Consider the following 14,553-nt stretch of genomic DNA (forward strand, 5'->3'; position numbering starts at 1 on the left):
AAATATTGTTGAGTTCATTCTATTTGCTGTGGCACTACTGCTGTCCTCAAGGACCTTGATGAGAAACAGACAAGTCAAAAAGCAATTACAATTTTAGAATGACCAAATGTTGTGATGGAGGTAAGCACAAACTTACCTCTAGGGTCAATTAACCCTGTCCTGGAGACATTCCCAATATAATGGCTAAGATTTAACTCCTTTCTGTTTTACTCAAGAAAGCATGGTCAAATGAAAATTACTAAAAGGGATGAGTAGTGTTTTAGGAACAATCTTGCACATACGCAAGACTTTGAGTTTCAGGGGCGCCTGGGTGGCACAGCGGTTAAGAATCTGCCTTCGGCGCAGGGCATGATCCCGGCGTTCTGGGATCGAGCCCCACATCAGGCTCCTCCGCTATGAGCCTGCTTCTTCCTCTCCCACTCCCCCTGCTTGTGTTCCCTCTCTCGCTGGCTGTCTCTATCTTTGTCAAATAAATAAATAAAATCTTTAAAAAAAAAAGTCTTTGAGTTTCGATACATCAGAAGCAAGTGGTTTTTTAAGTAAATAATTCACAAACCTTGATAATTTAGCAATTATAGTAACAAATTCTCTTGTGACATATTTTAGAGCTAATTGCTACATACAGATGTATCATACTATTTTGACGGGAAGAGGAACTACTTCCTTTGTGTATATAGGATGCATTTAGTCTTGTACAAATTTAGATTATATAGCCTTTTAGGAATACATCCATGCATATTGTAACCAAGAGAAAGCTTCGTCCTTTAGGGAATTGGCAAGAACTAAAATTTAACTAGTATCACCAATGTAGGGTGAGAGTACTTATAATTTTATATCTTTGATGCTAATTCTATCTTTTCCTTTCACTTCTTTTAGTCAGACTTTCTGAAACAGGAATCTGTCTACCATTAAATTTATAAGACCTGTAATTTAGACCAACTTCCTTTATCAGCTCTGCATCTTAGCACATTTCCTTTTATTTCCCTAAAACAGTACCANAACTTCCTTTATCAGCTCTGCATCTTAGCACATTTCCTTTTATTTCCCTAAAACAGTACCAGTGATTGATGGGCAATAATGTAATACATATACTACAGTATAAATGACAACACCTGCATTACTCAGAACATGCCAGATATGAATGAGTTGAGGTCATTACATTGAGGTGATTTCATTTAATCTGTAGGGTGAGTAGGTTGTGTCATTAGAACCATTAATCTCAAAGGGCATATTAGACACACATGCATCTTATCAAACACTTTTTATAAGCGTCCTAGGTCCTAGCTCTATCTAAAAAGTCATCATATCATAACGATAAAAAATCTAGTAAAAAATAAGAAGGAAAGACCGTGTATATCAGTCAGCACAATAATCTTAAAACTCAGATGTATGATATGAAACTCACAGAATGCTAGAACCTAGTCAATGCATTATGATTTTTGAACTCTCATTTCTGTATTTATTCACAGGAGAACATGCTGAAGAAGAGTATAAGTGATTACATGGATCAAATTTTTTAGAAACCAACATAGAATGGGGCTCAGAGTAGTATAAGGCCCTTGATTACCTTGGTTACCTTGATTACTTTGATTGCTTTGATTACCAAACTAGATTCCATTTATAAAATTCCTAAGCCTACATAGCTCATGTTTTTTGGAGGCCATTTGGAACTATTTTGGACATTACTTATTAGATATGGCTTCCAGAGGGTTTAAAGCTAATTTCTAACCGCTGGATGATGACTACCAGACTATCATTGTATTCCTTAAATCAAACAAAACCTATAAAACTGTTGCTTTAAGATGTTTAATTGCCCCTTAATTCTATCTGACCCCATTATAAGTATTTTATTAGGCTAAAGGCAGTAGAGTTCTTCATATTCCATAACCCTTTGTAGCCCTAAAAACACATTGTGATATACCACTAATTCTATCTGTAACACTGAATGTTAAAAAAAAAAAAAAAACACACGTAGATAGATAGAATTTTTTTTTTCTCTAAGACTCTCCTGGTGCCACCTATGAAAGCAGATTAAATTATTTCTCTCAACCAAGAATATTCCCAGGGGCACCTGGGTAGCTCAGTTGGTTTAACGTCTGCCTTTGGCTCTGGTCATGATCCCAGGGTCCTGGGATCCAGCCCCATATCAGGCTCCCTGCTCAGCAGGGGTCTGCTTCTCCTTTCCCTCTGCTGCTCCCCCTGCTTGCATCTATCTCTCTCTCTTTCTCTCTCTCTCTCAAATAAATAAATAAAATCTTAAAAAAAAAAGAATATTCCCGAAATAAAATATTATTTTTAGAGGGTAAGAGAAGTCAATTTCCTCTTTTACAATAACAAATGTAACATATTCCTCATGGAAATAGAATGTAGTTTCCTTGGAAAAAAAGGACCATTTCTTTTATTCCTCAACCCCGTGTGTTATCTTATTGAAAATATTTGGTGAATTTTTGGCAACATCAGTAAGAATAACATAGGCCCGGGGGCGCCTGGGTGGCTCAGTCAGTTAAGCGTCTGCCTTTAGCTCAGGTCGTGATCCCGGGGTCCTGGGATCGAATCCCGCATCGGGCTCCCTGCTTGGCAGGGAGTCTGCTTCTCCCTTTGCCTTTCCCCTTGGCTTGTGTTCTCTCTCTCTCTCACTCTCTCTAGCTCTCTCCAAGAAAGAAAGAAAGAGAGAAAGAGNCATCGGGCTCCCTGCTTGGCAGGGAGTCTGCTTCTCCCTTTGCCTTTCCCCTTGGCTTGTGTTCTCTCTCTCACTCTCTCTAGCTCTCTCCAAGAAAGAAAGAGAGAAAGAGAGAAAGAAAGAAAGAGAGAGAGAGAAAGAAAGAAAGAAAGAAAGAAAGAAAGAAAGAAAGAAAAAGAAAATCTTTAAAAAAATAAAAGAATAACATAGGCCCAATGCTACTGTTGTCAGTTGAAGGGATAAAGCCGTGAATCCCAATTCTGTAGTATTTAATCTTGAAACAGGTATTTGTTGACTTGAGGTTTATTTTTTGAGATTCTCCATGGCTTTTTGTGTTTTTTGTGCCTCATTTTCCCATTTTCCCTCTACCAGCACATGTAGGTTTGGGTACTAACTAACCTGAAAGCAGCGTTCTCTACATAAACTATTATTTTGGTGTCAGACCTAGAGACCACTATTTAATTATGTTTTAGGGGAGAATTGTTATATCAAGTGATTTCATACCACCAATATAAAATTGAATTTTAATCACTTAAACCCAATTCAAAGGTTGCGTTTGGAGAAGAATTAAGTCATTGACCCCTAACATAAACCTTAAGCGGAGGGTTTTAGAAGAGTGAGGTACTAGTTTCCTCTTTCTGACCAAATGATCTTCTGCCATGCCAGTCCCAGTTTTTCTCCCTGAGCTCCCTGTGACAGTCATTTTTAACTAGCAGGATGGACAGTGAATAGGTCCGAAGTTTTTTTACCCCAGGCATATCCATTTCTGTTCAGTGACAGCTCGGTTCAGCCAGCAATGAGTGATCTCCCCCCTTCATCATTTATTTAGCACCTGTGTGGTCCAGGTCTGCACTAACTGTGGGCATATGATGTTAGGCCAAAGCAGACAGGGCCCCCACTCTCATGGAGCTTACAGTCAAATGGGAAAAAGACATGTTAATCAAACAAGCACACACATAAATGTAATGCAATGTGATAAGTGTGAAGAAAGTGGGTACTTGGTTCAATGAGAACATTGCTGGAAAATTTGACCTCACTGAGGCCAGCTGGGACTTCCTAAAGAAGTGAGGATGGTGCCAAGATTTGGAGATCAGAGTCCTGAACCACAAGGTCAAGCAGAAGGCAGAAACAGAATTCTAAGCAATTGGGGCCTGACCTCCTTCTCTATCTCTACTCTCAGAAATTTTACTTTTATTATTTCGGTAATTGAAGCAAAAGATTCTGAAGTCACTATTAAGTTGAGAACTTTCCTCAATATTTAGAGCCTGAGCAGTTCTTCACCCACATGTGTTTGCCTGCAAAAAGCAGCAAGACTGTGAAAATATAATGGATGACATTCAAGCATAGGACACAGAGGTCACCGTTAGTTATCGCATTTCTGTGTTTGCTCTTTAGATGAGGTTCAACCTGCTCAGTTTGTTTTAGGGCAATTTCTGTTCTAGTCCATGAACACACAAATGACACTGGGAGCCAGTGGTCTCTGCAGCACCCTACCACACTCCTGTTTAGCTGAGATAATCCTTAGTTCACTGGCCTATGGTCACACATGACATGCTGCTTAATCGCCATGGCTCTTCCGTAGCTTTTTTAACCACCCTCCACCCCAAAGCGATCTGACGGTACCCTGGCATTGTGGAGTAACGCCATAGCTAATTCTTTGTGCTTTGCTGTTTTATTGATTTTTCAGCATTATTCAGGTTGAGTTTGCTTAGGGAAACACTGTATCCATGCTTGAGTCAACACAAACAGGAGAGAAGCAAATGGATTGTTAGAATCCGAATACACACAGAGCTAACGTGGCCAGCATGTTTTCCTTTCTTATATACCTAGCTCCCTGATGTCCGGGGCAGGCAGCAGAGGCCAGCAGTGACTGGCCTTTTCAAAGCACGCCTTTAAAGGATTGAGCAGAGCCTATTTCATCAATGAGCTGGGAATAATAAAAGGCTTAGAGCTAGAGCTTCTGAAATAGAGAGGACATTGGGAGTTTAGATGTGTCACTAGATGGCAGTGTTTCTGAAGTTCATTCTGAGGAGGCCATAATTGGTGTTATAATTGCTATTTTATCAAAAAGAGTAATAAATAATAGCTAATATTTATCAATGTCTTATTATGTACTGAGAGACACAGCAAATGTTATGTTCACATCAAGGTAATAAGATAGGCAAAATGACGTCTTTTTTACAGATGAAAAAGGGAGGTTTAAAAATAGTTAAATAATAACAGTGGGAATCAGGAGCCTAGCTAAGTCTTTCTCAGGTCTGACACAGTTTGGCTCCCAGTCGTCCTTTACTGTATGTATAGGTACTAGGTGTCACCCTCACTTTCAAAAAGAGGAAACTAAGGAAAAACAATGTTATTTCATGCTCAAGGTCACACAGCTATTATCCCAAGGAACCAGGATCTAAACTAGGCAGTTCTAACTAACTCCGGAGGCTGTATTTTTAAACACTCCTTCTCCCGTTTTGGATGGAAAAGAAAAGAATTAAATATAAATATACACATTTTTTTTCTGCCCTGCCTGCGAATTAGAAACTCTTAGAGTACGAACCTAAACTCTACATGCAAGCTATTTCTAGTGATGGCAGTGGAGGGGAAAATTATCAAAAAGAGAATGCTGTTATCCTAAAATTAACCGGTAATATTTCTTGAGGATTCAAGTCAATTTCCACAGAATTTGTAAATAGAACCCTCCATTCTTTAATAGAATGGCTCTTAAAAACTCATCTCCACCCTGAAAGATGAAACGTTGATCTCCCTTTCATTCCAGACATGAAATTGATAATAAGGCTGTGCCCACTGTCTCATCCAAGCTTGTGGTTCAAATCAAATTTCCAAGAAATGGACACTGAAGTAAGTACTCTTGCTGTCATCTTGATGGCATCTCTAATCACACCTGATCCTTATCACACATTTTTGGCCAGTATTCTTTAAAAGTATGCATCATGACTGGAAGCCACAGAGCCCATGGATTCTGAAGTTTTGTTTTTTTGTTTTTGTTTTTTTTTATTCTTCAAGTCTACCGATGGGAAGTGGTTTGCTGACATTTTGTTCAGTCATGGTGAACACCTACAGTGCAATGCATTTATGGTGAGATGAGTTGTCCCTGGAATACAACAATGGTAAAGGTATAGTTTCTTGTTCAAGATCTTGGAGAAAGACCTGGGAATGGATGGTGAGGCAACAGAAGAAACTCACCCACTTTGACACATGAGGTGTCAATTTTAACAGAAATGCTCATATTCCAAATTTCATTTTTTTCAAATGGTCCTTATTTAATTAGTATTTTTCTGGAAATCTGATTCTTCATAGTGCCTGCCTGCAGGCACTGGTGTGTTCCATATGCCTATTAAAGAAGCAAAGAAACTAAAGTCCAAGAAATCACTTTAAAAGCTAACCTCTACCTGTACCTAACCCAAGATATTTAGAATCCTCCAGATTATGTAACATACTAGCTGTCACCAGATGCCACATTAAGAATGATGGCCAACACATCGAGTCGACCAGATGACAAAGCTTCTTGCCATTCCTTGAAAATGGCACTCCCTAACTCAGCCTTCTCCATCTTTAAACCAAAGAAAAATGGTTTAGTAAAGACTCGAGTTCATTAGAATTTGTTACTTCTTGGATTCCTTATGTGTGACACTGTTTCTTTCAAACAATTCTATAAATCTAGTTTATTATTTTTGATCTAGCATAAGAATAAACTTAGAATGGATGCCTCATTTAAAAGAGTATTTCTGTCTTTGCAGCTGCAATGAAGGAGTTAAGGCATTAGAAATTCTGAGATGAAAGAACACTTTCCTTTCACCAATGATAGTTTCTAGGAAAAACTAACTGGTTGTCTTTGAGTACCTGTTTGAAATAGCAGAGGGCTATTACTGTTACAGATAACTCTACTTACATTGTTCTCTTCTACCAGGATAGGCCTCGTACTTCTTTCTTTTTAACAGATAGGAGATATTTTTAAAACTTATCCACATTGCTTAATCAATAAGAAGGTCAAATCAAAGAAGGGAACTCGGTCAAGAAGCAAGATTATACTTTCCCAAAGTTTGCGTGCCATGTGTGTAATTTTGAACACAATGGCAGTCCCTATGTAGTTTCCTCCTCGGTTACTTTGGGCATTGAAGCTTTGGGTCATTACTTCTAATATGGATAACCATAAAAAATACATAACAAAAATGGTTCCTATGTGTGTGAGCCCAGTAAATTGAACTAATGGTAGAATAGTGTGGGAGCCGGCAACAGCTATTTGCTGCAGGCCAAGATTAGTCTTCCTGAAGAAGAGTAATTCACAGGGTATATATGTGTATCTCAATGTTGTAGGGATGGAGTGATTTTATGGGCCATAATGCCTTAGAAAAAAAGAACAATTTTTTTTCCAACCTCAGAAGGCCATGACAAATACATAAAGTGCTAGGAGAAAACCAGGAAGCTTTTTTTTTAAGCAGTTTATCTGTTGAATTTGGCTACCAGCTCTTTGCAATAATTTTTGACAAGTGAGCCTGCAGCTAAAATCTTTACCTTCTTGTTATCTTTAAGATCCTTTATTTATCAGCTCTAGTCTAATCTGCTGCCCTGTTATCGGCTCTTCCTTCCTATTTTCCCCTCCAACTAACTCCCCCAAATGCAAATGGATTCTCCCCCTTTCCAAACACGTGTTTCCTAACTGCAAGTCCTACCAGCTATAGAATATACCCTGGAATAGCCTCATACTCAGAACCTCTTAAAGCTTTCCCAAGCTCCCCGAAGGGTCTCTTGCAAGTAATTAGAGGACAAAGGTTTCCAAGGCTATCCCCCAACATCCTTCCCACATGTTGCCTCCTAAATTACACCCAATGCATTGTTTCTGCACAGTATAACTGTATGTATGCATGTTCGAGTAAGCTCGGTGAATCGTCTTGTCTTGATGAAATGTAATTTTTATTTTTATAAAATAATTATATGCGCCTAGTGGAAAAAATTCCAGTAACATAGAAAACTAGAACACGGAAAAGTACATATTAACAAGTAATAATTTTAAATTAAAATTAATCATTTTAGCTTGTAGCAATTCTGGCGATTACCTCTATAATTCCAAATAATATGCAGACATCTTTAATTTTTGGTTAAAAAAATGATCAACAGGGGCGCCTGTTAAGCGTGTGCCTTCGGCTCAGGGCGTGATCCCGGCGTTCTGGGATTGAGTCTCACATCAGGCTCCTCTGCTGGGAGCCTGCTTCTTCCTCTCCCACTCCCCGTACTTGTGTTCCCTCTCTCACTGGCTGTCTCTCTCTGTCAAATAAATAAATAAAATCTTTAAAAAAAAAAAAAAAGATCAACAGCATCTCTTGTCTCACTGATACGAAAGGAGAATTAATTCCAGTACCCCCTCTTCTCTGCTCACCCTAAATTCTAGTGGATACCAGTAGTTTTGATTCTCCTGGTGGTTACCTTTCTAACTCTAAGCAATACCTGTAAATCTCTCTTTCTTGATTTGCCAAAATCTGACTCACTGATTGAAAATGTGCTGATCCTTGTACTTTTTCCCACCTGCTTATTAATTCTCTCTGACTCTTGTTTCTTAACACCATATTTTTATTTTTTCTATTAAAACAGGCTAGTCCAGACAGCTAGTCACTCAGATTTTCTACCTTTTTTTCTTTTGCTCTATATTTTGGGAGGTTTCTGCAAGGGCATGTCCCAGCACTTCTATTGATTTTTTCTTTCATTTTGGGAATCATATTTTTTACTTACCAAGAAATATCTTTTTCTGTGATTGTTCCTTTTCATAGCAGCCTATACTGTAGTTTGTTTTATGGTTTTAATATCTTCTCGTATTTCTCTGAGGATATAAAAAAGAATTTTTCAAGCTCCCTTCTATCCCCTGAATTATATGTTTTCACTGGAGCAATTGTTCTACCTATTCATCTTGGTTCTTTTCATTTGTGCAAATATATTCTCTCAAATATCTGCTGATTCTTTTTTTGCCTGATATTATTTGTGAATGAAGGTCAGGCTGGTTTATATAGCAGTGGTTTAAAATACTCAGTGTTGGGGAAAGTCGTAAGGCAGAGTTCTTACACATTGGTACGGACTTCCTGAGAGAAGTTTAACAATATTTATCAGCAATATTTAAAGTTGTTCATAGCCATTATCACACAGTCCTACTTCCAGGAATCTACCTTTGGGAAATGGCCAAGATTCTGCAAAAGATATTCTCATAAATATAAATGAATAGAGGGCTGTTTAAATCCATCCGTGGAGTACTATGCAGCATTAAAGTTGATGCATAGGATAAATGTTTAGTAACGTAGGAATGTTATATATATGTATATGTGCCTATGAACATGTATATTGCTTATTTTCCCGTTCATCTTTGCAAAGTTGTCCACATGCAAACATAATACAATTTAAATTTTAAACATCACTTAAAAAAAAGTAAAACCAGATGGACAAGGGCAGGTGAAATAAGTCACCCAGCTCCCCATTTCTCCCCTCCCTGACCCATCTGAACTCCTTGCTCCTGACTGCATGCAGTGTGAGCTGCCCTGGTTTTGTTCTGGGAGGACTGACTGATTGACTAAGATGGATGTGGCTTCATTCTCAACTCCCAGTCCAGTGACTCGCAGCTTTGTCATTGCGTGTGTGTGTGTGTCATCGGCGTTTGTGTTTGTGTTTCAGTGAGTCTGTGGTATAGCTGCAATATGTGTGTGTGTGTGTGTGTGTGTTTGTGTATGTGTCCGTGCATGCATGTGACTCTTCTGTCTCCTCCTCCGTTGTGGCTTAACTTTTTACCCCAAATGTGTCCCACTGGCTTTGTTCTGGGGACCCTAAATCTTGGCTGCAGCCCTATGGCGTCTTCCTTGAGGGCATGGTTCACCTGCTCCTTTCTCCAGGGTCTTCCCTCTGCCACCTTTCTGCTCTCACTCTGCCTGGCAGAAGCCTGGCAACTGGCAAAACCTAGACTTGGGGAAAGAATTGACAAAGCTGGAAGGGAAAGAGGACCTTTGAAGTCAGGCCCCACTTACCATAGACAGTGAAAATTCACTAAAGGTTTTTCACATGGCATTAATGTGATTAATGTGGCAGTTTTAGGAAAGTTGATGGATGGATGGCATTGTGTAAAATAACGAAGTAGGAAGAGATGGAAGAGTGGAAGAAAAATGAAGACACTGTTCTAGCCCTCCAGGTGTGAAGCAGAAAGTGCCAGAACAGGATTGAAAGAAATGTCAGCTAGAGAGGAAGGCAGGGATAGAGAAGAGATGGAGAAAAGCTTTGAGAACTTGGTTAACACGTGAGTCAAAGAGGATCCAAGGTTTTTCAAAACCATGTTCTGACACACACCTGTTCGTTGCAGCACTATTCACAATAACCAAGATGTGAAAGCAACCTGAATGCCCATCAGTGGAGGAATGGATATACAAAATGTGGCATGTAGATACAATGGAATATTATTCAGCCTTAAAAAGGAAGTAAATTCTTTAATCTGCTACAGCATGGATGACTTTGAGGACATTATGCTAAGTAAGGTAAGCCAGTCACAAAAGGACAAATACTGCATGATTCTACTTACGTGAATTACCTAGAGTAATCAAATGCTTAGAAACAGAAGTAGAATTGTGCTTGCCAGGAGCTGGGGGTGGGGGGAAGGGCAGTTGTCTACTGGGTATAGAGTCTTAGGTTTACAAGAACAAAAAGTTCTAGAGATCTGTTGCATGGTAAGGTTTATACAGGAAACACCACCATACTGTATACTTAAAAATATTTAGGATAAGATCAATGAATCTTTCACCTTTTAGTAAGCAAATGGTGAAGACGGTAAGTCTTAAGTGTTTTTTTCCACACGATAAAAATAACTGTATTCTGAAATATTTCAGACTTACAAAAAAAGGAATTAAAATTACATTGCAAACATCAGGTACTCTTCATTCAGAAATGTAAACATTACCAATACAATCGTAGCCTTTGAGTAACTCCCTGAAGTTTTAGAACTTTTCTTTATTCAACGATTGCTTTTTGACTGCCTATTACTTGCAGAGCTCCCTGCTAGGCTTCAGAGACACAGAGGTACACTTCTGTTCTTCCCTGAAGGAGACTCGAGTGGCACAGAGAAGGACCACCCTCCTTACAGATATAGAGAAAATTGTTTTGAGAGGTGATGATGCATTCTGCAATTCTCAGTGTTATACTTGGGGTGGCAATTGAATTGTTCATATTTCACTACCCTCTAGGAAATCTAGAAATTCCAGGACACCTATAAAATATTGAACTTCTATTAGCAATCCCATGTAAGAACTTCCTTGAGTAATGGCTTTGTGTAATTCACTTTGTTAGTCACGAATATTTCATGGGCTTCACTGTGTGCCATGCCCTGGTGGATGTTGTGGTCCAGTGGGTGAACTAGGTAAGAGGTGACAGAGGTTTTAAGGAGCATGGTGTTAGTGCTGACCTAACACCCAACAGCGAACCATAATTTACCCTCTCATGCAGGAAGATTTTCTCAAGAAAGTGACATTCAACCTGAGATGGGATAAAATGTACAGAAAATAGTAAGATTCAGTTTTTGACCTTGAGGCTGTTATGATACCAGGAAAACTGACACAAACAAAACCCAACAGAGGTGCAATAATGTTTTTATGTATAAAGTACAAATGAGAAGAGGATGGAAAAGCAATTGGACCTGATAGGGTGGGAAGCCTTGTAATGAATCTTTCACAAGTTAAGATAAGGTCATAAGATCATAAGATAAAGGTCATTTTAGTAAAAAAGAGCAGCAAGAACAAAGGTACACAGGTTAAAATCTATGATACCTGAGGACTTTCGTGGCCTTCACTTTATCCCAAGGTGTCCTCACTTAACTCTGCACATTGTATCCTTTAATTTCTCATTAGGAAAAAAAATTCCGATATGACTTCAAACATAGGATAGTTAACAAATATATATGTAACTATTACAATAATGCAAATATGTAGTAATATATGAAAATGATAGATGTAAAATTACCTTTAAGTGGCACAGTGCCCATTGGTCATTGCTGTAAATATGATAGTGACACAATTATTTAAATGGTCTTTGGCATGGAATTTTGTCAGATAGTTTCTAAAATCCTAAGTAATGTCTTTTAGATCTTTTTGTCTGCCCTTTAAGACATGGGTTCTTTATTTAACCTTGGTTGTCTCTGCCCCCCATGATGTGCTTGCCCAAGTATCTAGTGATCTGACATTGAACTTGTGTGTGTGTTCTGGAAGAAACACTAGTATCCACACTGGTACTGTGGGTGAAAGTTCTGAGGAAGTCAATTTTAGCTTAACATATGGAAGAACTTCTTAACTTACCAGCAACAGACTAAGAAAAAAGGGTTTAAATAAACTTTGTTTACATAGTTTCACACAAAACTAAATTCATTTAATTTATAGGATAGTCCTTTATTCTGTGATCATATCTTTTCAATTTATTTGGTACTAGAATCTTCTTCGTTTTATGAATTGCACTATGAGTGAATTATAGTAGTTTTTTTCAGTGTCCTTACTTGGCCACAAAAAGGCTAGAAACACATTATTTGACGTTTTAAAGGGCCAGAAAATTTATGAAAATAAAGACTGAGAATTTGTTTCCCTAACTCCCAGACTCTGCTCCAACTGTCAAATTATGTCAGATGTTTCAAGTTATCTTGTTAAAAGATAAGAAGGAAAAGCCCATTTGAATAATATCAGAGAATTTTTGCATACATTGATTTTAACTTTTTGCCTTATTTGGATATTCTCTTTCCTAAGAGGATGCTGAGGGAATGCCCTAATATAATAGGATGAATCAGGAGACATAGAATCAAATCCCCAGCTGTGCAACCAACTAGAGGTATTTGTTTATTCTGCTTCTTAGTTTTATGGTCCAAACAACAAAGAAATGAGCAAGTAGTAAGATCCATTTCAGTAATAAAATTCAATTTTAAAAAATGTACCTGTAAATAAGGAGTATATATGTGTGTGTGTGCATGTGTATATATGTGTGTACATATGTAAATATACATACACACTTATACCTCTATATACACATACATATCAATTTCGATTTTCTGGGAAATTTATCATTTTTGCTAATAATAGAGCATCTTTCAAACCTTTGAAACTGAGAAGTTTGTGAAAGATTAACACCTCAGAGAGTATGTGTATTTGGCAAATAACCCCCAATTCTTGAAAATTTAAGGAACTTATAAGAATATTGCCAATATTTAAAAGGTGAAAAGAAGTTGGACTACAAGCTATGATTGGAAATTTTTTATGAGCACAAATTTGTTGATGGGCTAATAAGCATTTACATTTGCTGATCTTGTAGTTAGCTGCCTAATTACTCAATTTGTGCATGCAAATGAAATCGTTTGCGCGTAAATGCATCCAGGTGCAAATCTGTGTGAGTGGTACTAGGGCCTCCTTTGAAACTTGGTCATGATCCTTCATTTTTCCATACTTGACACATCAAGTTTTCAAAAATAGTTCCTGAAACAAAAAGTAACATCCACATGGGCAAGATCATGTTAAAATCATGTCTGTTTCCAGGTCTTCTAAAGTTACTGTCTTGCAATGAGGTTCCCAACTAATTAACAATAGTTTGAAAAAATCGTGTCTTACATTTATTTGTCAATTTGAATTCTCAAGAATTTGGAGACACTAAGAGACCCCAAATCAAAAACATAAGAATGTGATTAAATGGCATGAGAAATCCAATTGGTGGGATGCAATTATATGTGTTTTTTAAATTTCTTAGAATTTTGCTGTTGTAGTATACTAACTTGTTAAGCTAGATATTACAAATCACTCAGTGGTCACTGTTGAAGAAAAACTTAAAAGGGAATGTAAAGTATATACCATAGGATTTGGTACTTATAATAATATCTAACTGTTGTATGGGACTTTGAATCTTACAATACACTTTTTTATGTAGATTATTGTGCTTTATCCTACAACACTCCCATAAGCCTAACCCCCACTTTAGAATTGAGAAAACTAAAACTTAGCACAATAAAATTAATACTATGATTTCACAAGTACTAAGTCACATAACAAGATTTTAAACCTAGCATACTCTCTTTTAAATTTTCAGCTTTTTCAATCACATTGCTTTGATTCTGTTGTTTGCTCTTGGTTTTGCATGTTAATATCTGTGACCTTCTTCCCCTCATAATGTTACATAATTCAGAATCTCAAAGAACATAATTTATCCCTGGGCATTTCTGTATGGTACTTAGCACAGTTTTGGACATAAAACTAGACACCCCCAAATATTTGTTGATTGTTTATGGCTAGGGTGGTAGAGATCTGGTGGTTAGGTGGTACAGTTTAATTCATAAATTAACTTTGGTGAAGTTTCATATTGGAGCTCAGCTCTTACCAGTGACCTCATGCTCCCAGGGAATGCACGAGAAGACAGTGTGAAAATCCAGCCCCAGAACTTGGTGAAGGAGAGCTAGGAGAGATATGTATTTTGGCAATGCAGAATATACTTACGAAATGATAAGGCACTTTCATTTCTGTGACAGAGATGCAGGTATCATCTTGTTAATAAGACTGACATGTTTTCCTTTTCTTTTTTTTTTTTAAGATTTTACTTATTTATTTGAGAGAGAGAGCACGAGCAGGGGGAGGGGCAGAGGGAGAGGGAGAAGTAGACTCCCCACTGAGCAGGAAGCCCAATGTGGGGCTCAATCCCAGGACCCCAGGATCATGACCTGAGCTGAACGCAGACGCTTAACGGACTGAGCCACCCAGGTGCCCCTGGCATGTTTTTCAAAATAGAAATCATGGAAGTGACCATTCTAAAACTCCAGAGTAATCTCATACAGAACAGATTTTTATCCGCGAACAAACATTGAATTTTGCTTTTGGAAAAGGGGCCTG

This window comes from Ailuropoda melanoleuca, chromosome 7 (assembly GCF_002007445.2).
Source record: "Ailuropoda melanoleuca isolate Jingjing chromosome 7, ASM200744v2, whole genome shotgun sequence".
Lineage (NCBI taxonomy): Eukaryota > Metazoa > Chordata > Mammalia > Carnivora > Ursidae > Ailuropoda > Ailuropoda melanoleuca.